The sequence below is a fragment of the Nyctereutes procyonoides genome, unplaced genomic scaffold (assembly GCF_905146905.1).
Source record: "Nyctereutes procyonoides isolate TBG_1078 unplaced genomic scaffold, NYPRO_anot_genome, whole genome shotgun sequence".
NCBI lineage: Eukaryota > Metazoa > Chordata > Mammalia > Carnivora > Canidae > Nyctereutes > Nyctereutes procyonoides.
In genome coordinates this window covers 2,592,799-2,611,245 of record NW_026575041.1, presented here as the reverse complement: position 1 = coordinate 2,611,245, position 18,447 = coordinate 2,592,799, and the positions used below count along the sequence as shown (strand labels likewise).

Here is an 18,447-nt window from a genome sequence, read left to right as displayed (position 1 = left end):
CGCCAATCTGTTTTCCAAAGCAGCTACACCATTTTACATTCCTACCAGTAATGTATGGGGTTTCTAATTTCTCTACATCTTTGCCAACACTTTTGGCAAAATTTTCTGTCTTTTAGATTACTAGTCATTCCAGTGAGTTTGAAGTATTTCATCGTGGTTTTGATTTGCATTTCCCTAACAACTAATGGTATTGAGCATCTTTTCATGGGCTTATTCCCATTTCTTTTGTTTGTTTAAGTTGGCTCCATGCCCACCTGGAGCCCAGTGTGGGGCGTGAAGTCACAGCTGTGAGATCAAGACCTGAACTGAGACCAAGAATTGAATGTTTAATGGACTGAGCTACTCAGGTGCGCCTCCCACATTCTTTTAATCAGCCAGAAATTTTTGTCATGTTTCTGTTGCTTGACACCTATAAACAATAAAACCATGAATCCCTAAAACTTTCCTGAAAGTCCCCTTAAAAGGTGTCTGTCTTCTGAGTTGGTTGTGGGCCTAACAAAAGAGTTCTCCGGGGTCCTTTGAGTCTTCCTTTAAGGTCTCTTTAAGGGGACAGGAGTTCCATTTCACAGAGGCCCTCAAAATTCACCAAGGGGTGAGAGGCTGCATCCAAACTCATTAAATCATTCATAAAACACTCACTCACTCTCCCTACTTGTCCCATGCCTGGCTCGGTGTGTAGGGTCCTGCCTTTAAGGAGTTCATCATCTGCCACAGAAGGCACACATGGACATAGCCAGTCTCTGTTCAGAGTGATCAGTTTCTACAGAGGAAAACACAGGGTCTCTCTGTCCCTGCGAACAAGATGCTTCTTAGAGATGGAAATATCTGAGGTAAGTCCTCGAGGATGAGTGGGAGATAGCCAGGTAAAGGGTGGGATATGTGATGATGCTCATGAAATGGCTCACTCAAAGGGATGGCTTTGTATTAGTGATGATGTAAGTTCAACTGCCATAACAATAATCCTCTCTGATGTAAATAGATACATTTTTAAAAATAGATTTTACTTATTTGAGAGAAAGAGTGTATGTGAGAGAGAGGGCACAAGCAGGAGGAGGATCAGAGAGAGTGGGAGAAGCAGACTCCCCTAACTGCTATGGACCCTCCTGCTCAAATAGAGAAGAAACAGATACACAGGAGTCACTGGTCCATAGCAATTCTGAAATCAAGCAGGGCATGCATTGATTCTGAAGTCAAGCAGCTCCATGATTCAGATCAAACTTAGGAATACTTCTCTGTGGGTCTTAGTTCTGTCCTCTGAGTCATCCTTCCTTTCTCATAAAAGGTGGCCCGTGTTTGCATCTGAGTAATTGTTTCAGCCCATTTCCTAAACTATTGTACAAGCTAAGGAATCTAAAGTTCTCTTTTCATTTTATATTGTCCCTATCCCTTTCAAATGTGGCATTTGAGTTTGTGACACATGGTTTAGACAAAATTCTTGTAGGGAGAAACAAAATCTGTATTTAGGGAACTTCCAGGAGTTCAGTATGACCAAAATATTGGGCGTTCCCTGGTTTTCTCTCTGCTAGAATTCTAGACACAGAACCACAGTTATTGTGTATTATAGTCCTCATACCTGACTGTGAGAACCTCTAGGGCAGGGTCTATTTCTCAAGAAGAAATAGATAAATCCATTTAGCTGGGATGTTTTAATACAACTCTCTCAGTAACTGATAGAATATGCAAAATAAGGGCAGCACCGGTGGCGCAGCGCAGCGGTTTAGCGCCGCCTGCAGCCTGGGGTGTGATCCTGGAGACCTGGGATCAAGTCCCACGTTGGGCTCCCTGCATGGAGCCTGCTTCTCCCTCTGCCTGTGTCTCTGTCTCTCTTCCTGCCTCTCTCTCTCTCTCTCTCTCTGCCTCTGAATAAATTAAAAAAAAACTTAAGAATATGCAAAATAAAAACATCAATAAGGACACAGGAAGTTTGACTAACATGCTTCAAAATTTTGACCCAATTGACATAATAGAACACTGGGTCCAATAACTATAGAATAAATATTCTTTTCAAGTGCACATCAAATATTTATTGATATGCTCAGCCATAATGTAAGTCTAACCAAATTTCAAAGAGTCAAAAATTATATAGTGTATGTTCAATGACCACAGTTGGATTATGTTAATCATCAAACAAAAAGAAAACTTGGAGATCCCAAAATATTTGGAAATTGAACAGCACACTAGTAAACAACCCAAAGGTAAAAAAAGAAATTACAATAGAAAGTCAAAAATATTTGATTCAAATGATAATGAAAATATAATATGTTAAAACTTATAGAATGTAGCTGAAGCCATGTTTAGAGTGAAATGTGGGGCTTTAAACGAGTATGTACTTTTTTTTTCTAAATTTTTATTTATTTATGATAGTCACAGAGAGAGAGAGAGAGAGAGAGAGAGAGGCAGAGACATAGGCAGAGGGAGAAGCAGGCTCCATGCACCGGGAGCCCGATGTGGGATTCGATCCCGGGTCTCCAGGATCGCGCCCTGGGCCAAAGGCAGGCGCCAAACCGCTGCGCCACCCAGGGATCCCGAGTATGTACTTTTTAATGGCTGAAAATCAGCTATATAAAAATCTACCTTAAGTAGTTAGGGAAAACATCCAGAAATTAAATCCAAATAAAGTAAAGGAAGAAAATAATAAGGTTGACAGAATAAGTTAATAAAATAGAAAATAAAGATATGAGGGCACTGGGTGTCTCAGTTGGTTGAACATCTGCCTTTGGCTCAAGTCATGATCCGAGGGTCCTGGGATCAAGCCATGCATCAGGCTCCTTGCTTAGTGGGGATTCTGCTTCTCCCTCTCCCTCTGTCTCTGCCTCTGCTCATGCTCTTGCTCTTTCTCAAATAAATAAAATATTTTTTTAAAAAAAGGAACAAGAAAATGAAGATATTAAAGAGAGGATTTAAAGAACCAAGAGTTGGGATCCCTGGGTGGCGCAGCGGTTTGGCGCCTGCCTTTGGCCCAGGGCACGATCCTGGAGACCCGGGATCGAATCCCACGTCGGGCTCCTGGTGCATGGAGCCTGCTTCTCCCTCTGCCTGTGTCTCTGCCTCTCTCTCTCTGTGTGTGTGACTATCATAAAAAAAAAAAAAAAAAAAAAAAAAAAAAAGAACCAAGAGTTAATTCTCTGATAAAACTACTAAAATTGATAAACTTTTCACCAGACAGATGAAGGATAAAAAGAGGAGACACAATTATCATGTAGAGTACCATCACTACAGATCCTACATGAATCAAAAAGAGCATATTGTAAATAACTATATCTCAACAAACTTGAAGTTCAGATGACATGAATAGATAACTAGAAAAACATAGCCTATCAAAACGGACACAAGAAGAAATAGGAAGACTGAATAGTCCTGTTTCTACTAAATAAATTTAATTTTTTATTTTAAAAAATCTTTCCACAAAGAAAACTCCAGCTCGCTCTCTCTCTCTCTCTCTCTCTCTCTCTCTCTCTCTTTCTCTCTCAAATAAAGTCTTTAAAATAAAATAAAATTCTTAAAAAAAAAACAAAAGAAAGAAAATTCCAGGTCCAAATGCTTCCAGTGAACAGAAAAAGTAGAAGTACTTCTCAATTTATTTTGTGTGATCAGAATTACCTAGATCCAAAAACCTAACAGGGGCATTATGAGGAAGGAAAACTATAGGTCAAACAAAGATGCAAAAATTCTAAACAAAATATCAGCAAACCAAACCAAAAGATCTAAAAGTATGATAATATTCCACGACTAAGTTCTACTAACTCCAGGGATACAAAGTTGATTTGACATTTGAAAATTAATCAATAATAATTCACCACTTTAACAGACTAACGTTAAGAAAACCATAAAATCATCTCAAGAGATGTAGAACAATTATTTTATAAAAGTCATCAACCATTTATGATAAAATCCTTTCAAACTAAGAACAGAAGGGAATTTCCTTTATCTGATGAAGGACATGACCAAAAACCTATGTCCAACATCATACTTACCAACATCATAAAAACCTTTTCATGAGGGATACCTGGATGGCACAGTGATTGAGCATCTACCTTTGGCTCAGGTCATGATCCCAGAGTTCTGAGATCAAGTTCCACATTGGGCTCCCTGTCAGGAGCCTGCTTCTCCCTCTGCCTATGTCTCTGCCTCTCTCTGTGTGTCTCTCATGAATAAATAAATAAAATCTTTAAAAACAAAATATGAATGCCTGGATGGCTCAGTGGTTGGGTGTCTGCCTTTGGCCCAGGGCGTGATCCTGTGGTCCCAGGATCGAGTCTCGCATCAGGTTCCCTATGTGGAGCCTGCTTCTTTCTCTGCCTGTGCCTGTGCCTCTCTCTCTCTCTCTGTGTCTCTCATGAATAAATGAATAAAATTTTTAAAAGACAAAACAACCCCCCCCAAAAAAAACTTTTCCTGAGATGGGAATGAGAAAAGAGTGCCCACTATTACCCCTTCTATTCAACATTGTGCGGAAGGTCTTCCCTTATAAAATAACAAGAGAATATAGGATTAGGAAAAAAATAATTAAAATTGTAATTATTTGAGGGCAGGGGTTTGGCTTGATTCCTCTGCTGTGAATCACAGAGTAGGTGTTTGTTTGGTGGGTAATTGTTGAGTGGACAGATGGAGCAATGGATGGACAAAGAGAATGTTAAGTAGTGGGGCCCCCAAAGCAGGGGCCTATACTACATGGGCACTGACTACTACATAATCAACAGAAAAAGTAAAACAACAATGAAATTGCACAAGGAAATTTTTTTTATTGATAAAAATTTGATGGAAGAATCAGGGAAATCTTCCTGATAAAATGTAGGTCAGCAAAGTCTTGCCCACTGTTTCTACTTTTTTTTCTCTCTAGGACCTTTCGTAGAGAGGTGAGAATATTTGGCCCCTGCTTTGACCCTAAGGATTTAAAAAAATCCTTATTTTTTTATTTTTAAAGATTTTTATTTTATTATTTTTAAAAGGATTTATTCATTTATTTGAGAGAGAGCGAGAGAGCGAGCATATGGGGGGAGGGGCAGAGGGAGAGGCAGAGAGAGAATCCCAAGCAGGCTCCCCTCTGAGTGCAGAGCCCAATGGGGCTTGATCCCACGACCTCAAGATCATGACCTGAGCTGAAATCAAGAGTTGGCCGCTCAACTGACTGATCCACCCAGGTGTCCCTAAATATTTTTATTTTTAACTTATCTCTATACCCAACATGGGGTTCAAATTCACAACCTAGAGATCAAGAGTCACATGCTCTACCAACGGAGCGAGCCAGGTGCCCCAACCCTAAGGATGTTTTTGTCTTTGTATTTATGAGTACAGATTTTTGATGGAATTATATCATATTGATTACTTTTCACTGAGAAAATATTTCCCAGCACAAATCACATTAAGTTAGTTCAATATCTTTGATTTTTCTACACAGCTATTAAATCTATTTCCAACTTATTCATTTTCACTTAAATTGAGCTATAATTATCTTCAACTGAAAAATAATTTTCTGTATAAATTTCATAATGATGATTTGTGCTATCAGTCAATTTAAAAAATCCATATTACAATTTAATAATTATACCTTCTGCCATTGTAAGTTATCTTTTGTGGTCATTATTTCTATATTCTATGAAGTTCACTTTTCCTGGGATAAATTTCGCATATCTACATTTTGCCAAGAAAGCTTATAAGCTTATTTGATTTTGTCATCAATTTTTAGTCAACGAGTAATTTCACTCTGTGCAATTTAGATGTTAGTTTTATTTTTTCTGTTGATTATATAGTGAGTATGAATCTTACTCCACGAAGTTAGGGACGTAAAAAATGACATATTACTTTATTCAATTTAAATCAAATTAAGTCCAATTCAGAACTTATATTTTATGGGCTCCTTCCCTTGCACGGGTCTTTTGTAGAGAAAAATATTTCATGAGTCTCCTCCCATGCTTAATGGATACTAATGTACTTCTGTTTACCATATGCTGTCCCTCCTTCACTTCCAGAGAGCAGGCCACACATGTGTCCCAAGCCACAGACCTTCCTAGTTCTGGGAATCTCCTCTTTCATTACCCTTGAAGGTATTGGCTCCTTCATGGCCTTTCCAGAAAATAGCCTACCAGACTCTCTTGGGTGAGAAGCAAATTTGTTTTCCTGTTAATTGATCCAGGTTAGGATTAGAATATTTCTAGAGCATTTAGGAGAAAACAAAATGCCTAGAAGAAAATGTGAGAACTGGAAGGGATGGATTTGGTGAAGGAGCACAGATTTCTCGACTTTGAAAGCAATTTAGACTGTCAAAGTGTGATTGTCCACAATATATGAAGACTTCCTAAATGGTCTTGCTACCCATAAGTGCCTCCTGCCAACCTTTCTAGAACCTTCCTCCTTCATAAGAAACCAAAACAATACAGTTGTGAATAAATAAAACCAAACAAAATGGAAGATCCTTGTCTCTATACAGAGTTGTAGGGTTGAAGAGAAATTTACAGGAGACTCTCAGAACAGCCTGGTGGGGGGTACGTGAATATCCACATTTTGCAGAAAGATGAAATAGCTTGCCCATGGTCACACAGCTTGTGAGGATGGAGATGCAGAGGGGAATTGGAATTCAATTCTGTCTGGCTTGTTAGTCTCTGCCAACTGCATCCCATTACCTTTTCAACCCCACCCTCCATTAAAAATTCGTATCACAGACACAAACCTCCAGTCTTTGTCACCCCTTCCTACATACTCTATGCTCTAGTCCAACTATTTGGGACACAGGTTCCTAACCTGGGCCTGAGAGGCCAATGGGCTGTGATCTTGGATGGAAGAGCTACATTCTTTTTTAAAGTAAGCTTCATACCCAGTATAGAGCCCAACTTGGGGCTTAAACTCACAACCCTGAGATCAAGACTTAGCCAAGATCAGGGCCTGAACTGAGATCGAGAGTTGGGCACTTACCAACTGAGCCACCCAGTCACCCTGGGAGAGCTATATTTTATATGCTTTAATCTTTACAGAAATTAGCTTTTCTTTCCATTTTGAATATAAGTAACAAACCACAGTAGAATTAGCGGTATTTGTGACTTTGTCATCAACAGAAATTACAGATGTTCCCCTATCACATTACAGTTGTTGCAAAACATCTTGAAATATTGTTTGTGTTCATCACCACTTTGAAATTGTGCAGTTATTAGACAGGTGGTGAGATCTCATTATTTAATTTGTTAATGAATATATATTACTGATGAGATTTTAAAATATTTTGATAACCGTATTTCAGTATAAATGGTTTCTTTTGTAATTCTTGTACCTTTTTTTTTTTTAAGACTTTATTTATTTATTCATGAGAGACACAGAGAGAGGCAGAGACAGGTAAAGGGAGAGGCAGGCTCCCTGCAGGTAGCCCCGTGCAGGACTCCATCCCAGGAGCCCGGGATCACAACCTGAGCCAAAGGCAGACACTCAACCACTGAGCCACCCAGCTGTCCCCAATTCTTGTATTTTATGTCATGCATGTAAAAATCTTTATTTTGAGAGGCGCTTCACAGGCTTCACCAGTCTGCCTAAAGGGTCCATGGCAAAAACAAGATTGAGAACCCCTGACTTAAGTTTCCCTGAGCTCAGGGGACACTTCCTCTACAGGCTCCTTCATTATCTGCTCAGTTCCTCCTCATCCTTTACGGTATAATTCAAGGGTTTCTGCTTTAGTAAACTTTCCCAGAGGAACTCAGTCCAGAATGGAATTTGATAGCTAGAGGGCCAGTGACCCCTCTCTTGGCTGCTCTTCCACCCAAACCTCAGGCAGCCAGCCATTGCAGGAGTTACTGTGTGGAGCAGCCTTATTTCTTTGGCAACGCAAGGGGCTTGGCTTTGCTGATGATCTTTATGGAGTCAGAAGCTGGAGAAAGTTTCACTGAGGCCTCTGGTATGACAGCTCTGACTGCTTGGGGCTCAGGGGACTGTGGACAGCACAGGGCTGGGGAGAGGACCCATCCCTCCTCTCCTGAATGGTATGTGGTGCTTCTCTGGGACCTGAGGCTGAGCTAAGGGGACATCAAAATAGGGCACAGAGGAGTGAGGCCAGGGTAGAGAGATCCTGGGGATTACATGGGGAACATCTTTTGTCCTCTTAGACTGTGAATTTCATGAAATCTTATCTGTTTGGCATACTACTTATAACCTAGAATCTGATATCATGTCTGGCAGATGGTGGGTCTTCAGGAAAAGCCTGGTGAATGAATGAATGAATGAATGAATGAATGAATATAAGATTATACCTGTGGGGGTGAACAGTTGGAAGGGCTTTGTAGGGGCAGGAAGTCCCGTGCAATGTGGCTTAATTTATATTCGTTCACGTGACAAATATTACTGAATGATTACTACGTGCCTGACACTGTTGCTGTGCTGGAGACACAGCTGTAAACTACATAAAAATTCTGGAGGGGCAGTTGGGTGGCTCAGTGGTTGAGAGTCTGCCTTCAGCTCAGGTTGTGATCCCACGGTCCTGGGATCTAGTCCCGTATTGGCTCCTTGCTGGGAGCCTGCTTCTCCCTCTGCCTATACCTCTGCTTGCGTGTGTGTGTGTGTGTCTATCACGAATATATATGTAAAAAAAATCTTTAAAAAAAATCCTGGAAACTCCTGGAGCTTAGAATGTCTTGAGGAGAATCTGCAGGGTGGTGACCCTGTGCTTACACTTGACCTCTTGGCCTGGGTTAGGCTTTCCCTCTAGGTTCCCACAGTCCCTTGCTTCCTTCCAGTATGGTGCTGACCACTGAGATGTAACTGTATTCCCCTAGGCTGAGCAAAAGATTTGGGTCAGTATCCTATGCTCAATGAACAATGAATAAGTATCCAACACTGCCCCTCTTCAATGGGGGTCCACAGGCCCCACCAAGAGGAACCTCAGCTCCTCTGCAAATAAAAGAAGTACTTTTGTTTATCCTTTTTCTAGAAAGCTTTCTCACCTTCTAATGGAAGTGAATTTTGAGGGCTCCTTCTTTTCCCTTCCTCCACTATCCAAACATCACCCAAAGGAAAAGAAGAAAAGATCTCTATTGCCCTCTGAACAAGGCAAAATTATGAAACATATATATTCCATGAATTAGCTCATTTCACCTATAGAGGGGATGATATTAGTCACATCCTATAGTGGAGGACACGGAGGCTCAACAAGGACAAATGTTTTTCCCAGTGTTGTGGCCTTTAAGTGACTGAGCTGGGATATTAACCCAGGTCTGGTCTCCTAGGTCTGTGTACTTCATATGACAACAGAGTTCTTCCCACTCATTCGAAGTATGGGCCCCCCAGGAGACAGGTCAAGAGCTAAGAGTAAGTAAGTAAGACAGGTCAAGAGCCACCTGGGTGGCTCAGTGGTTGAGTGTCTGCCTTTGGCTCTGGTTGTGATCCCGGGGTCTTGGGATCCAGTTTTGCATCGGGCCCCCCGCAGGAAGCCTGCTTCTCCCTCTGCCTATGTCTCTGCCTCTCTCTGTGTATGTCTCTCATGAACAAATAAGTAAAATATATTTTTTAAGAGAAATAAGAGTTACAAAGAGCAAAGAGAAATGGCACAGATTCGAAGACAATGAATGGTTAACACAAATCTTCCATAGCTGCTGTTGGAGATGACAAATTAAATCAAACTGATAAACATTTCCCAAAATATACTCTTTTGAAGAAGTATATTTGGGGGTCTCAGAATATTTGCTAATTACCTGATTACCTGGGTTTCCAGTTTAACTGGTATATTTGGCCTCTAAGGCTGCCTTAACAAATTACTGCAAATTACTGCCTTAACAAATTACTGCAAGCTGGCAGCTTGAAACAACAGAAATGTATTCTCTCACAGTTGAGAGGCCAGATCTCTGGAATCAGGGTGTTAGCAAGGTTGGTTCCTCTTGGAGGCTGAGGGAGAATCCTTCTATGCCTCCCTCCTAGCTGCCAGTGGCTGCCAGCAGTCCTCGGTGTTCCTTAGCCTGTGGCTGCGTGACTAATCTCTGCTTCTGTCTTCACATGGCCTTCCCATTTAGCGTCTCTGTATCTCAAATATCTTTTCTTTCCTCTCATAAAGACAGCTCTGCTCATTGGATTTAGGGCCCCCCTAAGTCCAGGACAGATCTCATCTTAAGATTTTTAACAGTGGCACCTGGGTGGCTCATTTGATTAAGCATCTGCCTTTGGCTCAGGTCATGATCCTGGGTGCTGGTATCGAGCCCCATATTGAGCTCCCTGCTCAGTGAGGAGTCTGCTTCCCCCTGTCCACTCTCTCTCTGTTCTCTTTCAAATAAGTGGATGAAATTAAAAAAAAAGATTTTTAACAGCCAAGATACTAGTATTTTTTTTCCCAAAGGATTTATTTATTATTTTAGAGAAGGGGAAATGGCAGAGGGAAAGGGAGAGAGAGAATCTCAAGCAGACTCCCCTCCAAGCATGGAGCCCAATATGGGGCTTGATCCTATGACCCTGAGATCGTGACCTGAGCCGAAATCAAGAGTCTGACACTTAACCAACTGAGCCACCCACGCACCCCAATAGTCAAGATTCTATTTTCTTTTTTTCAAGATTCTATTTTCTAGTAAGATCACATTTACAGGTATGAGGGTTAAAACTTGGACTATCTTTTTGGGAAATACAGTTTATCCCACTATAATTGGAATGCTTTCTTTCTTTCTTTTTTTTTTTTTTTAAGTTTGTGAACTTGAGCAGCTTTATGTAAAGGATCCTCCTAAATGTAAACTTCTTCTTCTGATCTTTGTCAATAACAATCCTTACTTTGGTCAGCTTTTCAGAGCATGCAAAACATCTGGTATCTTAATGAATTATTTTAACTGCCCTGGGGTTCTGCAAGGTAAGCCTTTTTATGGATTAGAAAACAGGTATAAAAGGGGAAGTGACTTGACACCCAATTCTGGTTGAGTTAGGATCTGAACCCAGGATGTCAAGGCTCTTTCCTCCAACTGCCTGCTGCTGCATGGAAGCTTTGGGAGCTGTAATCAGTTTGTGCAGTTTCATTTGTGATTTACCTTTGCCCTTAATTTTATTTAATGTGCACTTTTCCCTTGTCCTTTTTTTTTTTTTAAAGATTTATTTATTTATTCATGAAAGACAGAGAGAGAGAGAGAGAGAGAGAGAGGCAGAGACATAGGCAGAGGGGGAAGCAGGCTTCCCACAGGGAGCCCAATGTGGGACTTGATCCAGAATCCCAGGATCACACCCTGAGCCAAAGGCAGACGCCCAACCGCTGAGCCACCCAGGTGTCCCTTCCGTTGTCCTATAGAAAAACTTTTTCCCCAGCTTTATTTTCCTTGTAATTTTGATTGATTATATAGTCTATATACTTGTCATGTTAATTAATTAAAAAAATAAACTTTCTTAGTTTATTTTTATATTTAAAAAAAGATTTTATTTATTTGAAAGAGAGGCGAGACAGCCAGAGAGATCACAGAGGAAGAGGGAGAGGAAAAGGGAGAAGCAGACTTGCCACTGAGCAGGGAGCCTGTTGCAGGGCTTAATCCTAGGACCCTGGACCATGACCTGAGCCTAAGGCAGGCCCTTAACCCACTGAGCCACCCAGGTGCTCTGGTTTTGTTTTTGTTTTGTTTTGTTCTATATTTTATTTTTAAGTGCTCTCTATACCTACTGTGGAGCTCAAACTTACAACCCTGAGATCAAGAGTTGCATGGCTCTAACAATTGAGCCAGCCGATGATTTATTCATTCATTCAATCACTATTTACTGAAGCCTTACAGTGTCAGAAGCCCAAGGCTGAACTAATTAAGGTGGGCCACAGAGATGAACCAGACCACCTTGGTCTTTGTCCTTGAGGAGAGTAAACAGACAGTGAACATATGGTGTGAACAGTCTGTGGGAACCCAGTAGGCTTCTAACCTAACCAGGGGTCAGGAGAAGCTTCCTGATGTCTGAATTGGGTCTTAAAAGATAGATAGGAAGCAATCTTATTCCTCTAATACTGGTTGTTAGAATAGAATTTTAGGATGGTCATCTGATACCCATCTATTGAATGTTATTATGTTCTTCATTTTCTAGCACTCTGTCGAGGTGCATAACAGGTTTATATAACAGCCTTCATTACAAACGGCAGTAACTTCCATTTGCCCAGTGTTTGATAATTTACACATTTTCACACTCTCTCACTTGCTGTCACAAAACTTTTTTAAAATCTTCAATCCTAGTATAATTAACATACAATGTTATATTGATTTCAGGTGTACAATATGGTCATTCAATGATTGTGTATTACTCAATGCTCATCACAGTAAATGTACTCTTAATTCCCTTCACCTACTTCACCCATCCCCTACCCACTTCCCCTCTGGTGACCATCAGTTTGTTCTCTATAGTTAAGAGTCTGTTTTTTTGTTTGTTTCTTAAATTCCACATATCAGTGGAATCATACAGTATTTCTTTTTCTTTTTTTTTAGTATTTCTTTTTCTGACTTATTTCACTTAGCATAATACTTTCTAGATCCATCCATGTTCTTGTAAATGGCAAGATTTCATTCTTTTATGGCTAATATTCCATTGTGTATATATGCCACATTTTTTCTTCTCTTTCTTTCTTTTTCTTTCTCTTTCTTTCTTTCTTTCTTTCTTTCTTTCTTTCTTTCTTTCTTTCTTTCTTTCTTTCTTTCTTTCTTTCTTTCTTTTCTTTCTTTCTCCTAAGATTTTATTTCTTTTTAAAGATTTTATTTATTTATTCATGAGAGACAGAGGCAGAGACATAGGCAGAGGGAGAAGCAGGCTCCATGCAGGGAGCCTGATGTGGGACTCAATCCCAGACTCCAGGATCACACCCTGAGCCCCCCAGGCATCCCGATACCGCATTTTCTTTATCCATTCATCTATCAATGGACACTTGGGCTGCTTCCATATTTTGGTTATTGTAGATAATGCTGCAATAAACATAAGGGTGCATCTATCATTTTGAATTGGTGTTTTTGTTTTCTTTGGCTAAATACTCAGTAGTGGAATTACTGGATCATATGGTAATTCTATTTTTAATTTACAAAAAGCTCTTTGAGAATGCTTTGTTTATATTTATGTATTTCTCTTGTTTATCTTAGCTAAGCTCAAATATTGTAATTTAATTTTTCATTGAGATGATTGCAAAAGTTTAAAAATTAAATTGCATAACTTTGTAACTTATAAACATTCAAATTGCACTGGGTGTTAAATCAGTGCTTGGTTTCTGATCCTAATCTGGTTTATCTTCCTCAATCTGGGTCTCATTTTTCTCTACTCCAAAGTGGGCATGTGGAGGAAATTTAGGTTGAATGACTAATTGAGATAATGGATCTTAGTTAGATACCAGCACATCACCTGGCTCATTAAAGACTGGTTCTCCTAACATTATCTCTAATGTCCATTTTCCTGCAATTCTAAAGCAATTTTTTAAAAAAGATTTATTTATTTGAGAGAGAAAGAGCAAGCAAGCGGGGAGAGGCGCAGAAGGAGAGGGAGAGAGAATTTTGTAGCGGCCACCCCACAAAGCACAGAACCCAAACCAACATCAGGCTTGATCCCAGGCTCCTGAGATCATGACCTGAGCTGAAACGGAGTCAGTGGCTTAACCAGCTGAGTCACTCAGGTGCCCCTAAAGCAATTCTTTTTTTTCTTTTAAAGCAATTCTTAAAGTAATAGTCCAGCTCACATATATGGGCCAATGCTCTTAAAGAGATGCTTTGAGAGAAAAAGAGAGCTCAAACAAACTCATTAATATAGTTGATACAAAACCATTCACAGTCTCAGTGAATCAGATAATAACAGGCAAAGGATAGTGTTTTGACACTGTCATTTTTTCCCTGAGATTGTTTGGGGTGGGTTGCAGAGAAAAAAAAAATTAGATGTGGTAGGAATAATCAACACAAAATAAAACCGACAATGGCTACAACTACATGTGGTAAAAATTTATTATGGATGGAAAAGCAAACTGAATGATCCCGTCTTTGTTGGTAACATTAAACATTGCAAAGTTGACCCCTGGGAAAATTCCACTTGGTGGAGATAATCAACACAAAATAAAAATGACAATGGCTCAAATCTCTTCCAGGAAAAGGTGGAATTGGTGGAAATCATGACTAGAAACTTCAAAATAGCTGAAGCAATCATCAGTAAAAATTGATAAAGATAAAAGATAACTGATGAATCTAACCTGTCTTGTAAAATTGATAGAGAAAAGAAGGTATCTTGATGAAAATTCAGTAAGAAAAAAATCTTAAAAAGTTAGAAATTGTTTCACTGTGCTATATAGAAAATTTATCAAGGAATAAAACTGACTTAATAGGATTGATTCCTGAAATACTTTATTATGTTCATTAATAATGGCATAATATTAAGTAAATAGTTTATATGCCAACACTTGGAAGGGATTTTGAAAGAGAATTCTCAAGTTAGATGAGGGTTTGGACCATAAATTCCACTTTACGTCTTCAAAGCACTTTCATACTCATTGCTTTATTGCATTCTCCTAATCTTTTTGAGGTGACAGGGCAGGAATCCTTCTTTCCATTTTACAGATGTAAACACGGAGATTCAGAAAAGTTGAGACACCTACTAAAGGTCACCCAGCATGTTCATGGCAAGGTCTGACTTTGGATCTGATTCCCAGATTCCTAGTCTGGAAAACTTCATACCTATGCCCCTAATTCTGATTAATGCTTTACTTGACTGCCAGGTCAGACCCCTTCTAATTCTGACCTTCACCTAGCCCCCACTTTCTGCTAGTAGGAGAAGTGGGGAAAAAGGAGGAGAGGGAATAAAAGAGGGTTAGAAGAGGGCATGGCCAATGTAACACTTAGAGAGGGGAAGGGACTTGGCTGTCACATAGCCAATATGTTACAGACATGTTTCTTATTCTTCTCAGAAAAGGGAGCAGAGGGGCTAGAGGAGGTTTGGCAGGGGATAGGGATTGGGATTTTAAGGCTGCTCTAATAGGTTGAAAAACAAGACAGGCAGTTTGAAAATGACAGTGCCTGATATACTTTGGGAAAGTGAGTCATAAGAATAAGAGTGTAACTAGAGTAGGAAGAGTGAAGGTGAAGAGACTGGCTGCAGCAGGGCTGTGGACCATATTCACCTCTGCTATAGGGAAACTGGCCTTTCTCAGGTAGGCCTGAGGTTCGCCAGGGAGCTAACTAGTGGAGCTTGACGGTTCTGGTGTTCAGAACACCAAGGAATAATGACATATAAAATCTAAAATACTATAATTGAATACAGGACTTATGCTACAACAGAGATCATCTGATGCCATATTCCATATGCTAGGAGAGCTAGACACAGAAGGAGGAAAACTTTTAAGTATAAGACTTACTTATTCTATAGACAATATTTTGTTTAAATAGAGCTTTGTGGACTCTTTACAATAACTCTGTTCTTCCCTTCTCATTCCTTGTCTCCACAGGGATCTCTGGCCCACAGATTAAAAACCAGTACTATAAGAATTCAGATACAAGGAAGATCAATGTGCCTAAAATATGTTCTAGGGAAGGTAGGGCTTTGGCTTGAGTTTCAAGAATGAGAAGAAAAGGAGGAAATGGCCGTGGAAAGACCAGAAAGGAAAAATTTGAAAATATATGAAGAAAATAGAGAACTTTCTTTCTACTGAATTAATGGTCTTTTATGAATTTTAAGTTACCATCATTATTTGTTTTAACAGTGGAACTGTTGAGCTCATAGAAAAACCAGACAGGCCTCATCCTGGAGTACCACTGAGGGCAGTAGGAAGCTGCGGTAAGCTTTTAGTCAGCAAAGTATGGTTGTTGGATTTGGATATTACTTTTTTTTTTTTTTTAAGATTTTATTTATTTATTCATGAGAGACAGAGAGAGAGAGAGAGAGAGAGAGAGAGAGAGAGAGGCAGAGACACAGGCAGAGGGAGAAGCAGGCTCCACACAGGGAGCTCAATGTGGGACTCCATCCCTGGACTCCAGGATCATGCCCTGGGCCGAAGGCGGCCCTAAACCGCTGAGCCACCTGGGCTGCCCGGAAATTATATTTTTTTGAAAAAGTCTTATAATTTAAAAAAAACTATGTGCTCTCGTTAAACAATTCAGGCAATAAGAAAATAAAAATTATTTGGTATCTGACACCCTTTCTTCCAAGATAATCACTAATAATATTTTGGGGAACCTCTTTCCTGAAATCTGTGCTTATAGAATATCGTTTCAAATATCACAAATTGTACCATTATAAACATGCTGTTCTGTAACCAATTTGTTTCCCTCGAGAATAAGTTATGAATAGCTTTTCATATCAATAAATAGATCTATATCATTTTAATAGCTGCTTACTACTTTGTTGTTTGTATTACAATTTAACTAGCTCTTTTTGATGAACATTTACATTACCCCTGTAATCCACAACCTCAGATAACCAGCTTGTGCATTCAACTTTTCAAAAAAACTTTTTTTTTTTAACATTTTATTTACTTATTCATGAGGGACACATTGAGAGGCAGAGACAGGAGAAGCAGGCTCCATGCAAAGAGCCCAATATTGGACTTGATCCCGGGATCAAGCCCTGAGCCGAAGGCAGACGCTCAACCGCTGAGCCACCCAGGGATTCCTCTTCCAAAATGTTTCATTCTCTTTTTAAGGTAAAGAATTGAAAGTAATGGAGCTGGGTCAAAAAGGATCTTTTGACATTTGGATTTCAGTTGCCAAAACGTCCTCTGATTTGCAGGGAGACCAGGAGGAAGCTCGTGCATCAGCTCTGGTGCGATAGTGGCAACGGTGATGGCGAAGAGAATCCAGACTCGGGAGATCTATCCCCCCTAGGCCTATCCTTAGTGGACTGGCATATTCCTACCCTTTTTCCTCTCTTTCACTTCTTTTTCTTAACATGGAGGATGAACCAAGAACTGCATCTCCCAGCATTTCACAGGCACCACACCCCCTGGGAACTGTAGTACCGCGTCTGAGAAGGGTCCGGAAGGAGGGCGGGAGACTGTGGGGCATGCTGGGAAATGTGGTCCAGCTGCGGGGGGGCGGCGGCGGTCGCGGTGTGCGTGTAAAGAGGCTGGAGACGCCGCAAACATCGCTACTTGGAGAAGAGGGCACGGGGCGACCTCACCTTCCTCTCAAGCGGTCTTTGAGTCGATAAAAGCGGACGGCGGATGGTGGACTTCGCTACATCGTCCGTAACCGGGGAGCGTTTGGCCCCTCCACAGAAGGCGCGAGGCTGGCAGCGTAGGCCGCGCAGGCCACGCGCGGGCCGGAGCAAGGCAGGCCGGGAGTTGTGGTCCCGGCGCGCTGAGGCTGTGGGACGTGTCGCGGCGCCGCGCAGGCTCCTCCTTCCCCGCCCTTCTTAGCGGTCCCCCGCCCCCTCCCTCCGCCTCCTCCTCCCTCGCCCGCAGCCGAACGTCCCCTCCCCCCACCCGTCGGGCTCTCGGTCGGCTACTGCAGAGGATTCAGAGCCGAGTCTGAGGAGGAGGCTCCGGTTCCCTGCGCGCCATCCGCCACCTTACTGGACACGGGCGAGGGAGCGAGAGCGTCGCCGCTGTAGCCTCCAGAGAAGACAAGGGCATCGCCGCCTCCGCCGTCGTTTTCGCCTGCAGCGGCTAGCCGGTGAGACCTCCCCCCACCCCCCCACCCCCGCCACCTCCCCTGGTCCGCTCTCCCGGAGCCTGGGCCGGTGATACTTACGGAGAATGAGAGTGGGGGCTGTGGAGACCCCGCGTGGGTTGGGGGAAGGGGGTTGAGGTCGCGGTGGAACGGCGGGTTGGCCGGGGAGACTTGTCCTGGCGCGGGGCTGGGGGTGGGGTGAGGGTGGGACCCAAGCAGGTTGCAGGGTGGGTGGGTGGGGGGGCGCCAAGGGAAGGGGACTTGTAATAGCGATTGACCCGATATGGGACAGGAGTGTGAGGTTGGGAGGTCGGGGTGGAATTTGGGGTGGTTTTGGGCGAGATGGATGATGAGAGTGGAGTGGGATGGCTTTTAATGGGGGAGGGGACTGAAAGAGGGTGATGGATTTGGGGTTGGCTTGGAGCAGTTGACAGCTTGGGATCCAGCCAGGGGTGCAGGGTAGGGGGATGATTTCAATAGACAGTGGGATTGCAGGGTTGGATAGGACCCTGGGGGAGGGGTGTTAATTCTCGAGGGTGGAATTTGGGGTGGACCTAAGGGCTTGGCATGGGTTGAGACCTTAGCTGGAAGTGGGCACTTGCCATTTCTGGGTGGTGGAATTTGTGGAGACTTATGGAATAGCGTAGGTTAGGAGAGTAAAGGAGGTAGAATTTGGGGTTTTTCTGGGGAGTGCTTATGGGAATTGGAATAGGAACTGGTTGGGGTGGGACTTTTCAATGAGAGGAGTGTGATGTTTGAGCTGGCACGAGAGGGGGGATAAATTAGAAGTTAGGCCCAAAATGGGCAGCAGAGATTGGAATTAGAGGGGGGCACAAGGGATGGGATTTAGGGTGATTTTGGAACCACCGGAAAGGCATGGTGGCTCCCTGGGTGCAGCGTCGAGGCAGAGGCTCAG

At 41.9% G+C, this 18,447-nt stretch overlaps 1 protein-coding gene and 1 long non-coding RNA gene across 6 annotated transcripts in view; both read left to right on the top strand.

The window, feature by feature from the left end:
• The first annotated feature begins 252 nt into the window (after positions 1 to 252).
• LOC129506817 (uncharacterized) lies at positions 253 to 16,174 on the top strand. The gene is made up of 3 exons (XR_008663865.1): positions 253 to 347; positions 680 to 830; positions 15,371 to 16,174. It is a non-coding gene; the product is annotated as an uncharacterized LOC129506817 (long non-coding RNA).
• Positions 16,175 to 16,433: 259 nt separating this feature from the next.
• The window catches only part of FAM168A (family with sequence similarity 168 member A), a 183,142-nt gene continuing 181,128 nt past the window's right edge, over positions 16,434 to 18,447 (top strand). For 2 of the 5 annotated variants that reach the window (XM_055320761.1, XM_055320756.1), the window contains exon 1: positions 16,435 to 17,534. The gene's annotated coding sequence lies outside the window, so the exon portion shown is untranslated. Of the gene's footprint in view, positions 17,535 to 18,447 lie in introns of all 5 variants that reach the window. The other 3 variants (XM_055320758.1, XM_055320757.1, XM_055320759.1) reach the window with 3 other exon arrangements.